The sequence below is a fragment of the Dasypus novemcinctus genome, chromosome 17, assembly GCF_030445035.2.
Source record: "Dasypus novemcinctus isolate mDasNov1 chromosome 17, mDasNov1.1.hap2, whole genome shotgun sequence".
NCBI lineage: Eukaryota > Metazoa > Chordata > Mammalia > Cingulata > Dasypodidae > Dasypus > Dasypus novemcinctus.
This window is the reverse complement of record NC_080689.1, coordinates 88,726,029-88,746,837: the sequence shown is the minus strand read 5'-3', so window position 1 is coordinate 88,746,837 and position 20,809 is coordinate 88,726,029. Positions and strand designations below refer to the sequence as shown.

General features: G+C 40.4%; 1 long non-coding RNA gene and 1 gene segment (V, D, J or C); both read right to left on the bottom strand.

Moving 5' to 3' along the window:
• The window catches only part of LOC131273808 (immunoglobulin kappa variable 3-11-like), a 911,457-nt gene that overhangs the window by 424,742 nt on the left and 465,906 nt on the right, over nt 1-20,809 (bottom strand).
• LOC131274082 (uncharacterized) lies at nt 3,770-7,011 on the bottom strand. The gene is made up of 3 exons (XR_009181294.1): nt 6,943-7,011; nt 6,364-6,479; nt 3,770-3,926 (listed from the first exon to the last, which is right to left on the bottom strand). It is a non-coding gene; the product is annotated as an uncharacterized lncRNA (long non-coding RNA).

Here is a 20,809-nt window from a genome sequence, read left to right as displayed (position 1 = left end):
TGATATAGCTGAAACATTTTTATGTGGTCCTAAATTTTAATATTCTGTAAACCATTTTAAATGATGTTTTTTATTTGTAGAGGTTATTTCTAAAATAGTGCTTTTAATGTAGCAAGGACAGGTATTAAGGACAATCCTTGGGGACCATGGAAAATATATAGATTGCTTTGGGGGTTGTTGGTGTTGTGCCTGAGGATAGTAATAAAGCTACTTGGTGCTATATATGTAGTCCAGATATACATACCATTTTTCTTATGTGATTAGGAATCAAAACAATAGAAATTAAAATGTTATTTAAAAATGAATCACCATTGCTAAAGCCAAATATGTTTGAAAATAGATTAATTTAAAACTAAATAAAAATAATACTGAAATTTATGACTCAACTATAATGTATACAGAACAAAGAAAATTCAATATAAAATAAGTATAAGAAACCAAAATCTAATAATTGTGGAAATAAAGTGCATATAAATATATATGAACAAAGTGATTCAGAAATGAAATACATTTCAAGACATACAATAAAAAATACCCTTAAAGATAGTTGGTTCTGGAAATATATAGACCTTTTTCAGGGAATGACTAGATTTTGTTTGGCAAAGTGATTTTAGCTGTTCCACATCAAGACAAGAGCATACATTCAAAGGAGGTATTCACTAGTCAGATGCAGAAACAAATAGACAATAACAGGTGCAATAGAGGTAATGATAGTGAAGACCCATATTTAAGAGTGGTAGAAGTACAGAACCCAGAAATATCGGGAAGAAAGCTGTTATATATATTTTTAATTTCAAAGAAAATTTGGACAGAGACAGATCTGTGTTGTTGGGAAAGCTATTTTGAATCTTGTTTCTATCTACAAATTTTTAAAAAATCATATGAAATACCAACAGAAAAAATATTGATGTTATTTCCAGTACAGGTATAAGTGCAAAGTAAGGCTCTTCTTTTTGATGTACATTATGTAGTGAAATGTACTATCTCAAAAAGAAGGTAAAAGCATTGATGAAAGGAAACAGTATATGAGAGAACATCATCAATGAGATAGGGAAAAAAAAAAAAAACCTCAAAAATGAAGGGACAGAAATCAGGGAAGAATAAGAAAAAAATGGGGGAAAAAATCATTTCATGATTTACATATAAACTAGAAGAAACAGTGAAAAGGTAATACCTAAATAGAAAGAGAAGTTAAAAAGAAGAAATTGCTTAAAAGAAATTTAATATAATGTAAAAGATTTGAGAAAAAAATGTCAAAAGTTTAAGATCAGCATAGAAAGGCCAATATATGAATACTGCAGTGTTTGAATGAGAGACTAAAAGCAAATACTTGCAGCAATTATTAAAAATTATGACTCCATTTTTTCTGGAAAGACTTATTTGAAGCTCCATAATAAAATTACACACTGAGCATTGATACAGAAGGTCTAAAGATAAGGCAAATTTTAGTGAAATTACTATGGTTTAAAGAAAACAAAACCATTTATTAGAGGAAAGCATGCGGCATTATGGAAAGAATATTAGAATCTCTTCAACATTTTTGAGAACAATATTTTGTGTTATGTGAAAATGGGGTAATGTCTTTGTGGAAGGAAATGTGACTGATGGTTTTATCCCCAGCAAGACTGAAAAGAAAGTAAAAAAGACAGTGAATTCGAAGTTATCCTGCTAGACCAAGGGTGATGTTATTGCCATAATCCCTTCCAGGTGAGTAAACAGATTTCAGCAAATGAAACATCTGGAAGACATTGTCCTGAGGACAGAAGTTAAGCACTAAATTTTCAGTTACTTGTTCAACTATCAAACATTGAGGATTCTATGAGAGAGTAGTGACCTTGGTGGGAGCCAGGAGGGAGACCAAATTTTATAATTAATTTGGCTCTAACTTTGTTTAACATGCTGATCTAAATACATGTTTAATTTTTTTTGATAAATTAAGAAACACAAGTAGTAGGAGAAAATATTGATTAATATAGTAATATCTAACATTAAATGTAAAATGTTTCTCTAAAACTCAATCTAAATTTATCTAACTAAATTCTACCAAAATTTATTTGGGTATGGGTAGAAGAGAATAAGCACAGAGGCATCTCTAAACACCATATGATCTACAGCTCTTCTAAGCTCAGGCTGGGGCCTCCAGCTTAAGGCCTTTGTAGCTGTCAATGGTGGGATCTGCAATAAAAGCACAGGATATAGACTCACCGGGTACACAGAGACAGATGGAGGAGGGGTTTTGCTGGTGAGTGTTGCGGGACTCAGAAGGTACAATAGACCCTGGAGAAGCAAAGTTGGCCACCGATACCTAGGAACCAGATCCAAATGGCACTGAATTCCTATTGCTACTCTCGGCTTAAGGTATCGTCTGTGGCACAGTGTCTGTAAATGTCCAACTGAAGGGATTTAATCTGTTTGCTTTGATGGGTGCCCTCGAAGTGACTCTTCCCTGAAGAGTAAGTTTGACTGTAGGGCTCCAGGAAGAAAAGGCAGAGTCTTATATATCTGACCAGGTGAGAAGCAGGACATCGGAAGGATAGGTATGGAAGTGATAACCCTGCTTCCCCAACCCCTGTCCCCTACACAGTCCAAGTCATGACTGCATCTTCACATTACTATTGGACAGGTTCCTTTTTCTCTCTAAAAACTAGTTTCATTTTAAAACACACCAAAACTTACCTGTGCTTTTCGGTTAAAAAACAGTTAGGCTCTAGTACTAAAATCATAAGTTTTCTTACATTAGTATATTCCAACATGAAAACATTACAGAAGACACTCCTTTTAACAAGATGCTATAAGTATTATGTTTATCTTTAATTAATTATGAAAGTAAAAAATAAATAAAAGGAACATAAGTAACTTGCAATTCTCCCCATTTCATTCATCCCAAGTGAGCTCTTCATTGACCATTCTTTCAGGTTTGTATGAATTATACATACCTAAAAAACTTCTCAAGAACCACAGCTTGAGGAAAGGTGGCATGAGCTGACCCAGGGATCTGAACAGGACCCAGCAGAGGCTGAGAACCCTCAGGGCTTGGGCAACTGCCAGTCAGGACTTAAATTTCCCCCTAAGATGGAAACTGGCCCAGAATACCTACCCTACCTGCCTGCGAGGGACCCCAGAGTGCCATTATCCTTATTATGGATTGAATCAGGTCCGCCCATAAAGTCATGTTTTTGTCCTAACCTCCGCTCTTACAAATGTGAACTCATTTCTAAGAATGCCAAAGATCATACTAATGAATGTGAGTCCAACTTTAATCAGGGGGCCTTAATCTAATATGACTGCAGACCTTATAAGAAGAAAATTAGGCACATTCAGGCACAGGAGATAGGAGTCAGAGGGCCAAGAAATGGAGGCATAGGTTCAGTTATGGATTGCTGGCAAGCTGCCACCACCTTCAGAGAAAGCACAGTGCAGCCTAAACCATGATTTTGGATTTCTAATCTCCCAAACTGTGAGACAATCAATTCCTCTGTTTGAGCCAGCTGGTTACCAGTATTGATTAAAGCAGCCTAATATACCCTTTTGCCAGAGACCTGAGTTAGTGGCATTTAGGTTCACTCCACCCTGTTCACCATACTCATTAATAAACAGGAGAGGCTTTTGTTGACTGTAAGTGGATTATGAGTGCAAACTTCACTTCAGCAGGGCTGAGGTGTTGAACTAATCCAGGGTCGATCTTCACAAAGAATGCAGTGTGAGTGCACATAAGGCTTAAAAGGGGCTAGTGCCCTCTCCTGCAAATTAAGGAGCCTTTGGAGGCTGTGGCTTGTATAGAATGAGGTTTTGTTCCCTGAGAAGAGGCTGTGAGGATATACTCTACTTGCCTGTGCTTATTTTTGACCAGCCAGTTCTTGTCTCCACCTCCATGTTCACCCTCATTTGTGGCAACGCCAATGTTCTCCTTAGTTTTACTGATTTTCCTGAAGTGCCAAAGAGAAAGTTAGGAAAGAAATGTAATGTGTGTAACTTAATTCCCTTCCCCTTTTCATCCTATTCACTCCACATTCACATTTCCTTTTCCTCTTCATTTCTTCGGTGGCTTCTGGGTATTCTAGGAAAAGAGAAATTATGAATAGAGACTCCTCCTTCACCTCAAACAGTGTACTAAGCTGTGTAAGGAACAGAAAACACTTGATTGTCCAGAGATACCATTTGCAGGAACATACCTGGGAAGGGAGAGTCCAGCCCAGAACCAAGTTCACAAGTGCCCTCCAAAAGAGTGGCCCAAGGCACCTGACTCCCAGCCCAGATCCCGCCCTGTTACATTCTGGTTTACTTGAGATTGTGCATGCTGCATAGTAGGTTTGGAAATGATGGAAATGCTAAAAAAGCAGTTGAGAAGGATGTAGAAAGTTGTTATAAACCTTCTCAAACCCATGACCTCAACTTCCTAGATGAGATCAAATCCTTCATGTTGAGTATCATAAAAAGAGGAGAAGATGGGAGAGGTACAAAGAGAAGTTTATGAACAGGAATAGATGAAAAAAGACAGAAGACATGAATTACATGCAGCTCGTCATCCCCGTGTCTGAATCATCTGACTTGATGAAGAATGCTTCTGAATGTACCATGGCAGTAACCATGATGGGGCATCCTTGTAAAAGGAAAGGAAAATGTTAGGGTTGAGGGGAGAGCTTGAACTATTGTTGTTCTCACCTGGTTATGACCTTATCCCAGCACATAATTTTGTCCTTATCACAACATTGCATTCCTTGGGCCTTGATTGCTTCACCTTTACCATCTAAGTTTGGTCTAAGATCTCCACAATCCGTTTTCCAGTCCTCACATACTCTAAATGTAGGGAAGACTGTCCACCTTTTCCCTCTGAGAAGGCAATCGCTTTGTCCATGTCTTCCTGACCACGACATTATAGTATCTCTTACTATGATCTTACTGAAATAGGAAAAGAACAAAGCAGATCTCTAAATATTTCCTTTACTTCCTGATTTCACACCCCTCTCCTCCATCTCCAATGCAGAAGGGGTAATGCAACTGCTCCCAGGAACTCTCTCCCATTGGGTACTTCCTTGAACATTGTTACCGACTTGGATTGTTACCTTCATCGCTGCTGGTAGAGCCATACCCCCAATCCACAAGCCAATTGGAGGTACTGTTTAGGAACACAGATATCACCAAGAAATTGAATTGAGAGAATGGCACACCAGACCCTTCCTTTTCCAGTTGAGACCAGGCTGGCCACCCAAGATCACCTGAACTCTTTACCCTGGGTTCTCAGACCTTCCCTGAGCTCTGTGGAGTCAGAGACCTTCAACAGGACATTGGAAACAGTATGCAAATGAAAGAGAAGTGGGGATGGAATTCTTTCAGCCTCTCACTTTCCCATTTTGCTGGACTGTTACTGCACAAGCCTCCAAGCTTATCACCCTGAAAGTTGGACTATTGTGGATGTGGTCTATGTTAGAAGAGTCCAGTGGGTTAGATGAGTTCAGCGGCAGACTCTGAGCAGCCTCCCAGGAGATGTTTTGTGAGGATGAGCATGTTCACTCTGCATTGTCTATATCATAGTTACTAACACACATGGCAATTGGGCTTTGGACAAATGGGTGACATGTACTTGTGCTGCAGATGCCCTGGTGGTGTGGTGCTCAGTAACAAGAATTAAAAATGACAAATGTTGCCAGATTCGTAGAAGATTAGAGATTGCCAGGCAGAAGAGGCATGATGAGATTGTGCTTTGGTATCAAACCACCTAATACCTCAGTGCCTAGTTTCCTGTTTGGTACTTTGCATTTCTGCAAAATTAATTCAGCTTCTAAGCCTCTCTTTTCTCCTATGTTAAAAACAACAGATATGGCTGCTTTTCTTTTATCATCGTCAATGAAAGTGCCATTAGGGGCAAGGAGAGTGCTCTACACAGGCTATACTATTCACTATTAAATGAATTCTTCCCATTAAATCCTAATGACAGGGATTTTGTAACACAGTATTTTCACTTGGAGTCCTTTGAACATTTTCCTGGGTTGTTATGGGATATTTTCCAGGTTTATTGAGGCATACTTGACTTACAATGAACTGTATTATTTGAAGTATATAACTTGAAAATATGGACATACGTATATGTCCTTGAGGAAATTATTATGGGATTGCACAGGTAATCGTGCTGGTTATAGGAGAGAAATCTAGGAAGGCACACAGCAGACATAGGATCTCACACATGCACGTTGGCAATCACATTCATTACACTGAGAATCACAGCACATACTCATATACACACACAACACTCACATGAACACAAACCCATGCCATCTACACAGAAACCAACTATTCAAGAAACATCACTCTAGTTCTTGTCTGAAATACCCATTTACTTCCTCATACCCAAATCCTTGTTCCTACCTGGGAGTTTTAATCAGGGGGCTCTTGACTGAAGCCAGCAAGAAAGACCCACATTTCTTGTCATGTAGATTATTTTCCTCAGCCCACCTACCATTGACACTTTCTTTTCAGGCCAGCTGCAATTACAGAAAAGAAAACACTGTGAGAATTATAAATTATTATGTAATGCTACCAGAAGGATTTTGTCCTCTTGGTGACTTTAGAATACCAGATAGGAAAGAATGGTCAAACAAAGGAAAGCCAAAACCGGTGCGGGGACACCTGTGGAAAAGAAATGAGTTTTTCCTCACTGATGCATCTCTCAAATCCATTTTGGTTGACAGAAAATTCTTGATCCAAGGTAAAAATATTGCTCCTTAGGGTGGGCCTAATACCATATAGTCTATAAGTTGGTGCTGCCTTTGTGATTTTACTCTTGAGAAAGGAATCAGCTAGTAATAGACTCCCATTGAAGACATTCCCCAGTAGTTTTGTGCATATCACCTATAATGTACATGGTCAGATTATCCCAACTGGATTAAAAAGGAAGGAAACCAAGAAGGCAACAGCTTGATCTCAGACAAAGAAAGGTGACCTCACCTTGGAATCAGATGGAGCTTACTCTACTGCTCTGGCATTCAGAAGCTCCTCCAACAGGCCCTCAGGGAACTAGGAGGACAGAGAATAACAGTCAGTAGCTTGGTGCTGTTTCTTCTGGATTACTAATGGTGTTTTGTTTATCTTGGGCAAGGGATTTAGAGTATTATGGAGGCAGTTATCAACTAGTATAGAGTGAGCTGCTCAGGAGTGGAAAAAGCAAAAGGGAGGAGCAGGAAAATAAAAGGAAGCAGTCCTTGGCTTTGTCATTAAAGACATTCCAAAGCAACTTGAAATAGTCAATTTACAAAGGGTAGGAAAATACATGCTATTGTTCACTGATGAATTCTTATCACTTCTGCCTTTTAAAAAATAAGTCAAACTTTTATTTATGGATTTGTAGGGTAAAACCACAGCTCGTGCCTCATGCATACAAATATGTCATTTTAAAAATATTTCTATTTCTATTTTGAGCCCCCATTTGGTAGCATATGGGAAACACAGTCTCAGGCTACTGCAGGTCTCCTTCTGTGTTTCCCCGGGGGCCAGGAGTTCCAGGAGACTTACAGGATATCAAAGCATCAGGCTGGAGCATCTGCCTGTTTCCCTTGATCTTTACTTTTCAGACTGTGTAGGCCAGTTCTGCATACTTGTCCCCAGTGGAAAGATTCATCAGGTCTGTCAGATGTCTCTCAACCACTTCACTTGCCTCATTGCTGGGTAGAGGAAATCATCATAATATTTTAGTCTCCTATTATATGCTGGGTACTCAGAATTGTTTCAGGCCCCTTTGCATAGACAGGATCACATACATAATTTGTGGGGCCTGGTTCAATATGAAAATGTGAGGTCCCTTGTTTAAAATGTATTAAGAATCTCAAGACGGCTACAAGCATTAAACCATGCACAGGGTCCTGTGTGACTGCAGAAGTCACATTTTTCCTGATGCTCAAACACCATGCTGGATGCCAAGAAAAGCATGATTCTTCCTCCTAAGGCAAGCATAGGGCTCTGAGTTTTCAGTAACTGGACATTCTCACTCTCCTACCAGCCCTTATCCTGAGATGCAAGTGGCTGGTCCATAGGACATATTGCCCAAATTGTCTTCTTTCTCTCTTTCTCCCTCCACATAAACACACATGGGTACTCCATCAAGTCTGGGAGTGTGCCAGCCTGCCTCTTTTCTATTCTCAATATCTTGTTCAAAGGGAAGAAAATTCTTTAAGCCCTGAGACCTTTAGAGCTTGTACTTTTAAACAAAGCAAAACAAAAAATGTGCAGCCTATGTTAACTCAAACCCCTTTTCTTTCAATACTATTCTGTCATTTGCTTTAAAAACCTCTTTTGAAAATCAAAAGCACTGTTTTGGTCTTTTTTCTCTCTTTTGCCTTTGGAGTCCCTTTCTGGAGTGAGTAAGCATATAAAGGCCAGATGCTAAAACAACTGCAAAAGAGCCAATGGGTAAGATAAATGGGCAATAACACTGGTTCTTAATTTACTGATGAGAGGGCTAAGTATGTTGCCCAAGGTCATGCAACTAATTAAGTGGCAGAGGTGGGATTTCAGTTTATGTGGTTTAGTTCCAGAGTATGGAATCTTAATCATAATGCTCTACTGCCTCTTTTAGTAAGCTCTGAGAAATGACAGCTTCATTATTGATTATAATGTAAAGTAGCAATAACAAAAAAGCTTCATTATTTACTGTGATGATAAAGTAGCAGAAACAAAAGGATATCCAGATCATTAAAACAAATATATTTAAGGTACAAGGAAGAAAAATTGGTTTAGCTTGACATTTATTAGCTCGTCACCATCTTTAACAAATGATTAATACTAAAACAATAATAGAAAGTAGTTAATAATAATTGATAATATAGTTTCTCTCATTTGTATTTTTTGAAAGAAGTTGGGAGTTTACAAGAGAATCATGTGTAACATACAGAATCCCCATACAACACCTGGGGCGGTTTGATATTATTTATAAATTCCAGAAAGGGATATTGATTACATTTGTAAACTGACCTGTTCCTCTGGGCATGATACCCTTTGACTGACTTAAATTCAAAGACTTTGCATTTACTTGATTAAATCAAGATTAGGGCTTTGATTTGACTACATCATTAGGGTGTGCAGCGTTGAGTTCCCCACTGCCTTGGTGGGCTGATAGAACAGACTCTTAGACAAAGGGAGGCACACAGAGAATATACACAGAGGGAGAGAGACAGCTCCATAGACATGGCAGGGGCCCTGGGAAGAGAGAAGAGCTGTTCCCCTGATAGTAAACAGCTGACCTTGTGAAGAGACGAGAACTGAGCCTGGAAAGAAATGAGCCCTGAAGAGAGATGAGCCTTATGGCAGCCTACGCTAAGATCAGAAGAAGCTAGACCCATGGAGCCTTAAGAGGAAAGAGGAAGGCTGAACCCTGAAGAGGTCAGCAGCCATCTTGTTCAACATGTAGTAACAGACATTTGGTGAGAAAATGCCACTTAGGGTACCTTGAGTTGGACTCTTTAGGGCCTTGTAACTATAAGCTTCTACCCCAAATAAATACCCTTTAAAAAACCAGAATATTTCTGGGGCTTTGCTTCAGCACCCCTTTGGATAATACTACCCTACCACAAACATCCTGCATCGTTGTGGAATGCTTGTTATAATTGATAAAATAACATCCAAATATTACTACTAAGTATGGTCTAAAGCTTGCATTAGGTATAGTTGATGGAGAAAAATTTCCCCATAAAACACCCTATTATCAGCACCATGTATTTGTATTAAACATTTGCTGTAATTCACATTAAGAATGTTCGCATGTTCGTACTGTTAACAAAAATCCGTCATCCACCACAGGGTTCACTATTAAGCTGCCCCATGTCTTGTGCAATCCATTACTCCTCCTGCCGTTTTGAAGCCAAACTCAAATGCCACTATCTTGACATGTTCAAAAACCATTTTAGCCTCCATAGTTCCACCTATACTACACTGCGTTTATTAGCTGTTGTATAGGATTTTGCACTTGATTGAATGCCAACAATGTATTTTCTTCCCAAAATGTAACAATAGAATAATTGTTTTAAAGACATTTTTATTCATAACCTTTTGTTGTGGGACTGGATTCAATTCTAGAGAGAACATTCTATTGTATTTATTCACTAATCATTTGTCACAAATATAATCAATTAAACAAGGTTGGAAACTACTAAAATACTACCATTTAAAATTGACAGTTATATATCATGTAATATTTTTTCTTCCAGTCTTCCTTTTCTATACCCCGTGTGTGTGTTCATTGACTGTGTTTGTTGTCCATGTTTACACTCCCCATGGCTAAGGGGAAGTGTGGGGGTTAGCATTTAGACTCTAACTCCGCTGTAAGACTTGAAATAAGGACTATGTGTGTTGTAGAATTTGGGAGAAGTTCAATTATTTGAGTATAGAGAGGCCAGGACTCAGGAATGAGTTTGAGAAGGAAAAATGGTTTATTGAGGGCCAGCCGGACTCGGGAACTTTCTGTTTCAATCCCGAGCCCCGAACAAGATTTTTAGTCCCTTTTATACAGAGAGGAAAGGCCAAATGGTCCTTTTGTTTCAGTTCTCAATAGGCTTGAATTAGCATATATTTCCACATCTTAGGTAAGCTTTTAGCATGGACCTCAGGCATTCCATAACTTTTAGCATATTTGGTTTGCATTTCCCCTGAATACTTAAGTTTATAGACCTTGCATTGTTAAACTATTTCCTGCTCACCCAGGGCAGGACTGCAGCCTTTTATCATCCCACACCCACAAGTCACAGATAGTTTAGGTTATCTCTGAAGAGACAAAGAGCCTTCCACCCATAGCCCACATCATGTGCACCAGGCTGGTCATGAAGCGGTAACTTGAGTTCCTATTGTCACTGTCCCTTGGTTGTGGAGCTACAGGATTTGAACATTTCTAAAGCTCATGTTGATGATGTTATCAAATACACTAAAACATAACCCTGATACTTATCTGGTTGGGGTCAGGTTGGAGGATTTACTACAGTAAACACCTCTCAGAATCTCTGACCACAAGAATGGGGGCTTTCTCTGTGTGGTATTGTGTCGAGGCCGTAGTGGGTAAAGGCATCTGTCACCTCTTTGGTCTCATGACACCACTGAGACTACTTACAATGAGGAGTAAGGATTGGGGTCTCTGCAGGTTGGATACTTCCAGGAATACAAGTGGAGGTTCAGCCTCCCTTGCATGGTGTACACTGACGCCATGGCTGAGCAGTGAATGAAGATAGTGGCTTGGGGCATCACCAGCATTGGGGCTGCATGCCTGATTTCACAAAGAGGCTCCTATACGTAGGAGCTTGAAATCCTAGGCTATTCATCTCTGCACCACAGTTTTTCCACCAAAGGTGTGGGGAAATATTAAACAAAGCCCTAATACTGTCGTTCTGTGGATTGATTGAATCAGTATATGTAAAGTGTGCAGTCATGAAGGGATACATTTGAGAAAGTTGACAATAATTGTCCTGCATAGTTGGGAAATACCTCACAGGGAAACACACTCACCCTCACCTAACCTTCACAATCACAACCTATTCATAAGTGCAATTCCCACTCAACTGCCACATGCAAACCCACACCACCTAAAGGGAACACAGCTGTTTACAAGGACTGTAGAACATGGCCATTTTTCTTTACCCAGAACATAAACAGTCCCCATAACTCATTCCCATCTGGAAAGTGATTTCAGGGTTCCCACACCACAGGAACCACAAAAGCCTGGGTTTTATTTAATCTTAGCTTCATTCTCAATAAGTGAGCGATTCCACAATACATACCATTTTTTCTTGTTCCTGAGGCCACCTACAATTAGGCAAAAAACAAGCAAAAAACCCACAGTACTCTGAGGGCTCGACCATGCTGTATAGTGTTTGCACCGGCTTTTGTTCTCTGCGTACCTTTAGAAAAGCAAATGAGAATCGGGTCAAATGAGTCTCCATAAATCACTGCACCAGATGTGTGCAATGGCACAAGCTTTTCCTGAACGATGCTTCTCTCAAGTATATTTAGGTCGAGAATTTAGGTTGGGTGATAAAATATTTTAAATCCTAGGAGGAAAAACTGCCAGTGAGGAAAAGTCACTGTACTGTGTACTTGGTTGCTGCCACCCTCTTGAATCCAGGGTCAGTTAATTATAGGTTCCCATTGAAGCCTCCCCCAAACAAAGGAATCATACATCATCTATAATTACATGGTCAGATTTTCATATCTGAACTCATTTGAAAAATAATAAAGTGACAATTTCAGCTCAGACAAAGAAAGGCAACCTTACCTTGGAATTAGATGGGACCTCCTCCTCTGACCTATCCCTAGGAATCTCCTCCACCAGGTCCTCAGGGGGAGCTAGAAGGATAGAGTCACTGTCAGTACATTGGGATGCTCCTCATTGGTTGTTAAGAGAGCTGCACCTGATGTGGTAACAGCCAAGAGAGCAAGGGGATAGATGGACAATAAGCCTGGAATGATCAGTTGCTGGACCAACCTCCTGGGTGGAAGGATTGTAAAGAGCAGGAGCAGAAAACAAATGAGAAATAAGTTTCTTTGGTTGTGTATGTAACGGGATCCCATTGTAACGTGAAATAATCTATAAATGGTACTAAAACAGACACTATGATTCATTGACAGAGTCCCATCATTCCTCCTGACCGTTTTGAAGCTAGACTAATTGTCACTGTCCTGTTGAACTTTCCGAGATCATTTCAAATTCCACACATTCAAAGTGCTCCTGCTAGAATTCTCATCTCCTATGAAGTATTTTTCTCTTTATAATAAGCGAACTTTTATTGGTGGACTGGATTTAATTCTAGGCAAAGTATTCTATTGTATTGAATCATTAGTCCTTTCTTATAAAGATAATTACAGTGGTTTTGATAATACTGATACGCTACCATTTCAAAATAAGCAATTGTGACTACATAATATTTTCCCTCCATCTTCCTTTTCTTTATCACTTATGCACATTTATTGAGTGATGTGACTCTCCATGCTCACACTAACCAGCCACAGTGGGCCAGTTCACGAGGAGGGAGGCACAGGTTGAGCACTGAGGCTCTATACCAACGCTACAAGAGAGTTGCAAGAAGGGCGATGGAAAGTAGGCTAATGACTAAGTGGGACTTTACAATCTTATTGGTTATTGTGTAGCTTAGATTTGATCATTTGAAGGGCTCAAGGTGATAAAGTTATCAAATAGATGAAAACAAGTCCCTGATTATTTTCTGGTTGGGCCAGGTACTTAGCAGTGACCCAGCACTGGCAAAGATTGTCAGGCTTGTCCTACCGATGCCTCACAATCTGACAATCTGTGAGCTTGGCAGAAACATGAGGACTTCTGTTGCTTTTGACACAAACAGCTATGTCTAAGTATCTCATAAAATGCCCCTAATGGTAGCCTGGGTTATGTGGCCCTCAGGCTTCCTAACATATAAGATCAGTGTTTAGGAGCCCTCTGGGCAAATGTCTATACATGGATGATGGAAATCCTTTGCGTGGCCACTAATGAACCATGTCTGTGAGCCAAGTGAGAGTGAGTTATTCAGAGTATCAGCATATGGGCCTCATGCCTGTGTTCACATTTTGACTCTACCTCTTAGGAACTCGAGATCTTAGGTTATTAATCTGTGCCTCTCAGTCTGCATGTAAGAAGTGGGGAGAGTAAACATAACCAGAATTTTGTGGTGAAGATTTTACAAGTGAATATATGCTACATGTGCAATATTAATGGTTTGGTTTTTGAGAAAGTTTGCAGTGGCAATTGTACAGGGTGAGTTGGACACATCTCTTGGGAAAGCAAACAATAACATCCCCACAGTCACACATTCACAATCACACCACATAGGCTCACTCATAGACACTCACTAACCCCTTTACGCACAAATCCGTGCCACCTAGAGGGAACACAGCTGCTTTCAGGACTTTAGAGCATGCCCCATAATGCTTCCCTTTGAAAATCTTTTTTTTTTTTTGCCACACCTCCAATCCTCATTCCTCGCAATAACTGGAGCCACTATCCCTGCAGACCAACATTCTAACAATACCCTGGTTATCTTATCTTCCATGTGTTCCCAGATGTCAGTAATTTTAGATACGTACCATTTCACTTATTCCTACAGCCACCTGCAATTAGAGAAAAACCTATGAGTATTACATCATGCTATACCCTGTTTGAACGGGACTTTTGTTTGCTTGATACCATTAGAAAAGCAGATAGGAAACAGTGGTGAAGGCAAAGCCCCATAAGAAAGTACAGCAGGACATATCTATTAAGGCACAAGCTTTTCCTAGAATATCTCTCAGGTCCATTTTGGCATGTGATTACAAATTCTTATTCCACGCAATAAAAATTGGAGCTGAGGAAAAGGACTTTTAACATAGTTTATAATCTACTCCTGCCATTTCTGGATACCCTGTTGTATCATGGATCAGTTGGAACATACTCCCATGAAACACTCTGCATTCCTAAAAAACTGTATATACCATCTATAATGCATACTATCAGGCATCCTTACCTGAAATCAGTTGCAAAAGATAGAATACAAAAAGCAACACCTCTCCCTTAGACAAAGGATAGCATCCTCACCTTGGCATTGGGTGAGGCTTCCTCCTCCTCTCGGTCCTCGGAAGCACCACCTTCAGTTGTTCCTGGGGAGCTAGGAGGATACAGAGTAATTCTCAGTATATTGGTGTGTTACATGTAAATTTCTCAGGCAGGGTTCTAGTCTTGGACAAGACACTAAAGGGTGTAGAGTTTGTAGTGTAACAAGCCACTATGACCGGCTGTAGGGGCTATCTTCTGTACTGAAAGCAGGTTGGCCAGGAGTGTAGCAGGGAAGAAGCAGGAATCAAAATCCTTATTGGCAATCTATAACAACTGACCGTAGTCTATAAATAATACTAAAATATCTTATTATCATTGATAGTCCCAAAATGCCTCCTGATTATTCCATATTTAGCCTAAGTTGACAGTATCATGGGACATCTCCAGACAAATTCAACCTCCATGGATATACATATACTGACAAAGAATTTACTATATGTTCTTAGGAATTTCCACTTGATTAGGAGCTACCTTTCAGTGGACTACATTGAATCCTGGGCAAGTCATTCTATTGCATCTATTCACTAGTGCTTTGTTGTAAAGGTAATTGTAGATTTGAATATCCTGAGATCATTTAATAATCATTACTTATCAATCATAGAATTTTCCTTCCAGTCTTCCTTTTCTATGCCACGTGTGTGTATTCATTGCATTAGAGCCTCTCCATCATTGCCCTTTCAACACTGTGACAGTCATTATGGAGGGACACATGGATTTAGTGTTGACTACCTCTAAGCCAGATCTCCAAGAGCATTTCAGCAAGGGTGTTGAACACCAGGTTCAGAATGTTTTGAATGCCAAGTGTCTTTGGGTTCTATTTTATCAAGGACTCATAGAACTTGAGCATCTATAGGGTCCATTATGGTGATGATATCAAATGCAGTAAATTGTCTCCCAATGTCTATCTGCTTTGAGCGAGCTGCTGAGCTGACACCTCAACCCTGGCAGGGTTGACCAAGTCATTATCACAACAGAGAATTTTGGGGCGATCAGAAGCATGTGGGCTTTCTGTGTGTTTTTGACACTAATAGCTATACCAAAGTCTGTGATAATCTGCACAACCTGCTGCCCTAGGCTGTGTGACTACTGAGGCTATCTTAAAATGGTGGGCAGTTTGGTTTCTCTGTAGACTCAGGTAATTCCAAGACATAGGGAGATGCTAGAACTCCATTGTCTGATGTCTAATGATCCAATGGCTAAATCATGCAATGTATTTGAGAAAGTTGACACTGGCAGTTCTCTGCGTAAGTGGGACATAACACCTCAGGGAATTGCACATGATAATCCTACAGTTACCTAAAGGGAACACAGCTTCTACTGGGGACTTTAGAAACAAGGACAGAATACCGTAACAAAAAACCTTTCATCATACCCCCAATCCTGTGAAACTCCCATGGCTGAGTATAAAGGGCAGGTCTGTAGCTCAGAGCATCAGAATTGGGGCCAAAATCGAGGTTCACATTTAGGCCCTTCCCCTTAGGAGCAGACAGCTCAGGCTGTTGTTCATTTTTGCAACTCAGTTTCTCCACCTGTGTTGTGGGGATAAAAAGCACACCCTAGGTGCAGCTGGATGAAGTAAATGTGCATAATATGTTCAGTGGTGATAGGGTTTATTTGAGAAAGTTGAGAAAGTTGGCCCTAGCAATTTTCCTTTGTAAATGGTACATATCACCTGGTTAAATGCACGCAGACTCAAAATCAGACCCCAGAGACTCACACGTGAACTCCCATTAGCCCCTGTGCACTAAAACATCTACCACCTAAAGAGAACACGGCTGCTACTTGGAACTGTAGAAACAAGGACAGAACACCCTAATGGAAGCCTTTCATCACACCCCAACCCTCATTTCCCAGTGAAACTAGGATCAGGCTGGGTCCACAGCCTAAAGCTTGGAGGAAACCGCCTATTTTATTTTGACTTTTCCCACAACAGTTGCATGAACCAGAATAACTACCATTTTTGTTGTTTCTTGAGTTCACCTGCAATTGCAGAAAGTGAGTAATGAGAATCATACTATGCTGTGTTGTTTTTTCTCAGATCTTTGTGATTTTATAAAAATGAATGGGACACAGTGATAAAATCAAAGACCCCATGAATACATATGGTGGGCTCCTGTGGGAAAGGCTCACACTTTAACTGGGGGCTTTCTCTCTCAAATCCATTTTGGCAGGAATTACAAAAGTCTTGATCCAAGCAAGAAAAGTGGTGCTGAGACAAAAGGCTCCAGCTATATGGGTTATGACCTGGTGTTGCCATTTTTAATGCCCTCTTTTATCAGTGGTCTATTAGTAGAAATCCCTCTGCAAATATTCCTTCCCCCAAACAGCACCCATTATCTGTAATGTACATCATCATATATTAAGATCTATGCTTAGTTGAAAAAGAATAAATCTGAGAAAGGAACATTTCTATCTTAAAGGAAAATGTGACTACCTCGGCATTAGATGGGGCCTCCTCATCCGTCCTGTCACTAGGAGCCTCCTTCACCATGTCTTCCAGGAGCTCTAGTGGGATGTAGAATAACAATTAATACACTGGGGGAGCAGCTCATGCATTATTCAGGGACATTTGCTTTATTAGGACAACAGGCTCCAATGTATGGAGCTGACTGGTTAGTGAGCGTAGACTTGCACTATTTGGCCTTCCTTGGCAGAAGAAAGACTAAGGTGAGGAATAGGAAAGCAAACAAAAACAGAGTCCTTGGCTTTGTAGCTAAAGGCAATCTAAATTAATGTGAAATAGTTCATCTATAAATGATAGAAATTTATAGCCTATGATTCAACACTTCTGCCCATTTTGAAGCCCATGTTATTTTCTGTTTTTAATTAGCAACCGTTTTAGTGGATGTGAAAAGGTATCATTGTGGTTTCCTTTTTTTTTTTAAGGTTTATTTTTTATTTATTCCTCTCCACATCCCCTCCCCCCTCCCCACTGTCTACTCTCTGTGTCCATTCACTTTGTGTTCTCCTGTGTCCGCTCGCATTCTTGTCAGCACACTGGGATCTGTGTCTTTTTGTTGCATCATCTTGCTGTGTCAGCTCTCTGTGTGTGTGGTTCCACTCCTGGGCAGGCTGTGCTTTTTTCGCATGGTGCAGCTCTCCTCTTGGGGTGCACACCTTGTGCTTGGGGTTCCCCTATGTGGGGGACAACCCTGCGTGGCGCAGCACTCCTTGAGCGTGTCGGCATCTGTGTGGGCCAACTCACCACACAGGTCAGGAGGCCCTGAGTTTGAACCCTGAACATCCTATATAGTAGGCAGAAGCTCTATCAGTTGAGCCAAATCCTCTTTCCTCATTGTGGTTTCAATTTGCATTTTCCTAAAGGCTAAGAGTGTTCAGCATCTTTTCAAGGTCCTTCTGGCCCTATGTACATCTTCTTTGGAGAGTCATCTTTTCAAGTCTTTCTCTGATTGTTTGGAGGTTTTTGATGTTGATTTCACCTCTACATTTAACTGCTCTGTTGACATAGGTTGCTTGTGAGTTTCTAGGAATGTTTCTAGTTTATCTAGGTGTCTACATTGTTGGCATACAGTTGTTCGTAGTTGTTAAGATATGTAACAGTTTAAAGTTTTTTGTGAATCCCAGATCAAGTACTTAAACTAATACATGCCTGTGAGTGTGTGATCCTTTGATTGGACTTTATCAGTGAGGGGTGACACAGACTGGGCCTCCACCCTCTTGCTGGTGTCTATTATACTATATACTGAGGAGTGAATCAAAACACACAGACAGGTGTCATTTTTAAGCTGCCACGTGAGACAGACCTGAGGATCTCTAGCTGCCATAGCTGAAGAAATGTGATACCCAACAGGCTAAGCACAGAATGTAGCTCCAAGATGAAGAGACTAGCCCTGCCATATGCTTCATTGCCCATAGCTAGCTCAAGGGGAATGCAGCCTGGAGGAGACAGCACACACAGGCCACCAGTTTGCCTTGCCATGTGGCAGGGCTACAGGTTCTGCTAGCAGCCAATCTTTGATGAGAGAGCATCTCTGATGGTGCCTCAGTCTGGACATTTTTGCAGCCTCAGAACTATAAGCCTTTACCCTAAAAAATTCCCTTTATAAAAAGCCGATGCATTTTTGGTATACTGCCTTGGCTACCTTTGACAAAGAAGAACAAGATCTTTTTTACTCCTGTGGGATCAGTAGTAATGTTCCCTGCTCATTTCTGAAGTTATTTGTTTGCATCCTCTCCCTTTCTTCCTTTGTCTGTCTAGCTAAAGGTTTGTCAACTTTATTGATCTTTCCAAAGAACCAACATCTGGTTTTCTCAATACTTCTCTATTGTTTTTGCTTTTTATACTCTTATCTCATTATTTGTTATCTCATGTTTGTAATTTCTTTCTGCTAGTTTTGGATTTAGTCTGCTGTTCTTCTGCTAGTTCCTCCCAGTGTGCAGTTAGGTCTTTGATTTTTCCTCTTTCTTCTTTTGTAATATAATCATTTAGGGGTATAAATTTCCCTCTCAGTACTGCCTTTGCTGCATCCCAAAAGTTTGGTTGTAGTATATTTGTTTTCATTCATCTCAAAATATTTCCTAATTGCTTTTCTGCAAATTTTTTGACTTGTTGGTTTGCCAGATGAGCCGTGGCATATTAGGACCCTCCCTTTAAAAAACGTTCCTGCCACAAAGTTACTGGGGGTGGGAATCAAAGCCCCCGAGGATATTCCTGAGCCACAAGAGGGCCCAAATGCTGACCCAATCTCCTGATACTACATTACAAACCCTGACCTAAATGACAGTGTTATTTCCCTTACATGAAGTCCACTGATGGTCTAGATAAACTCCAAACTTGTGGCCTTCCTTCCCTGCATCATCAGTGTTTCTCTTTCCTGCTGTGAGACTTTCTGGGAGTCAAGTGACTATCTTGAATGACTAGTGGTCTGTGTGGCTCACAAGCTGTCTCTAAACTGCAGGCATTCCAGACCAACTACCATGTAACAGATCATCAAAGGATTAGATTCACCTTCTATTGACCAACCCTAGATGACCAGTTGATGACCATCCACTGCAAAAGTCACCTGCTGCATTGGGGATTGTTGGTTTTAGGTATAAAGTCTGCAGGCCCCAATTATCTCCCTGACTACCATCTGCACACCTTCCTGAGGAGTCTAGACTGAGAGTGGGTAGTGAGTACACAAGCACTGAGTATGTATCTTCCCTGCTTGGACCCTTTCTCACCAAATCGAGTTGATTCAGGCAGCTATTGCTCTGAAATCTGGCAGTTCAAATCAATTTTACTGATCACAAGAGATATTAAATGCCTTTCCACACCCTTTTTCAGTTCAGGAACTCACTACAGATCCTATGATTTATTGTACACTGAATAAAGAGACTCTATGGATTATTTGTTCTTTCACAGTCCTCCACATCCTGTTGATAAGTCCAGCCTGCTTGCAGCCTGATCCCTAAACCCCAAGGGAGACAGCCAGTCCTTTTCCTAGATAGATTTTATCCTTCCCTGAGAGTCCCAACAAGACATATGGGGGAATTTTGCCCTTCTGTGAAGTGGGAGAATTACATGCCCATACTCAGTGAACACATATTTCCCTCAAGGAATCCCTCCAATAATTACATACCTAGGTCAGCCAGATCGCAACCAAAGACCACACTATGTGATACATTTTAAACCATCACAGTCTCACAAAAGAGAAAGGCTTCACCCATTATTAGCAGGGTGGACAGAAGCAGAGAACGGACAGTGAGTGCAATCCTGAATAGAAGGAAACAGACCAAGGACTCATGCAATAAATTGTCTACGGAAGGGCCAGTTCCATTCACGAATCACACAATAATGAAAAGGACACTGAACTCCCATTCTGGGCAGTTCTGCTACATTCTCTAATAGAACAGCAAGAATCCCAGAGTGCTGTAGTGCCTATTGAAGAAAGGCAGAATGTTAAGCCAGACCCTTGATATCGATGACTGTACTTATGAGCCTTTCCTTGTGAAATTGAAACTTATCCTAGTATGATATATTGCCTGTGTTACCTCCTGAAAGCCTCCTTATTGCTTAAATGTGACTTCTCCCTAAGCCAAACTCAGGATATAAATACACTACCTCCCCCTCTCCATGGGACATGACTCACAGGGATGAGCCTCCCTGGCACCAGGGGATTGTTACCAAGCACCAACTAGCAATGCGTCTAGAAAAACAGCTTGACCAAAAGGGGGAAATATTAAATACAAATGAGTTTTTATACCAAGAAATTTCAAAGTGAGTTGGGAGGCCATTCC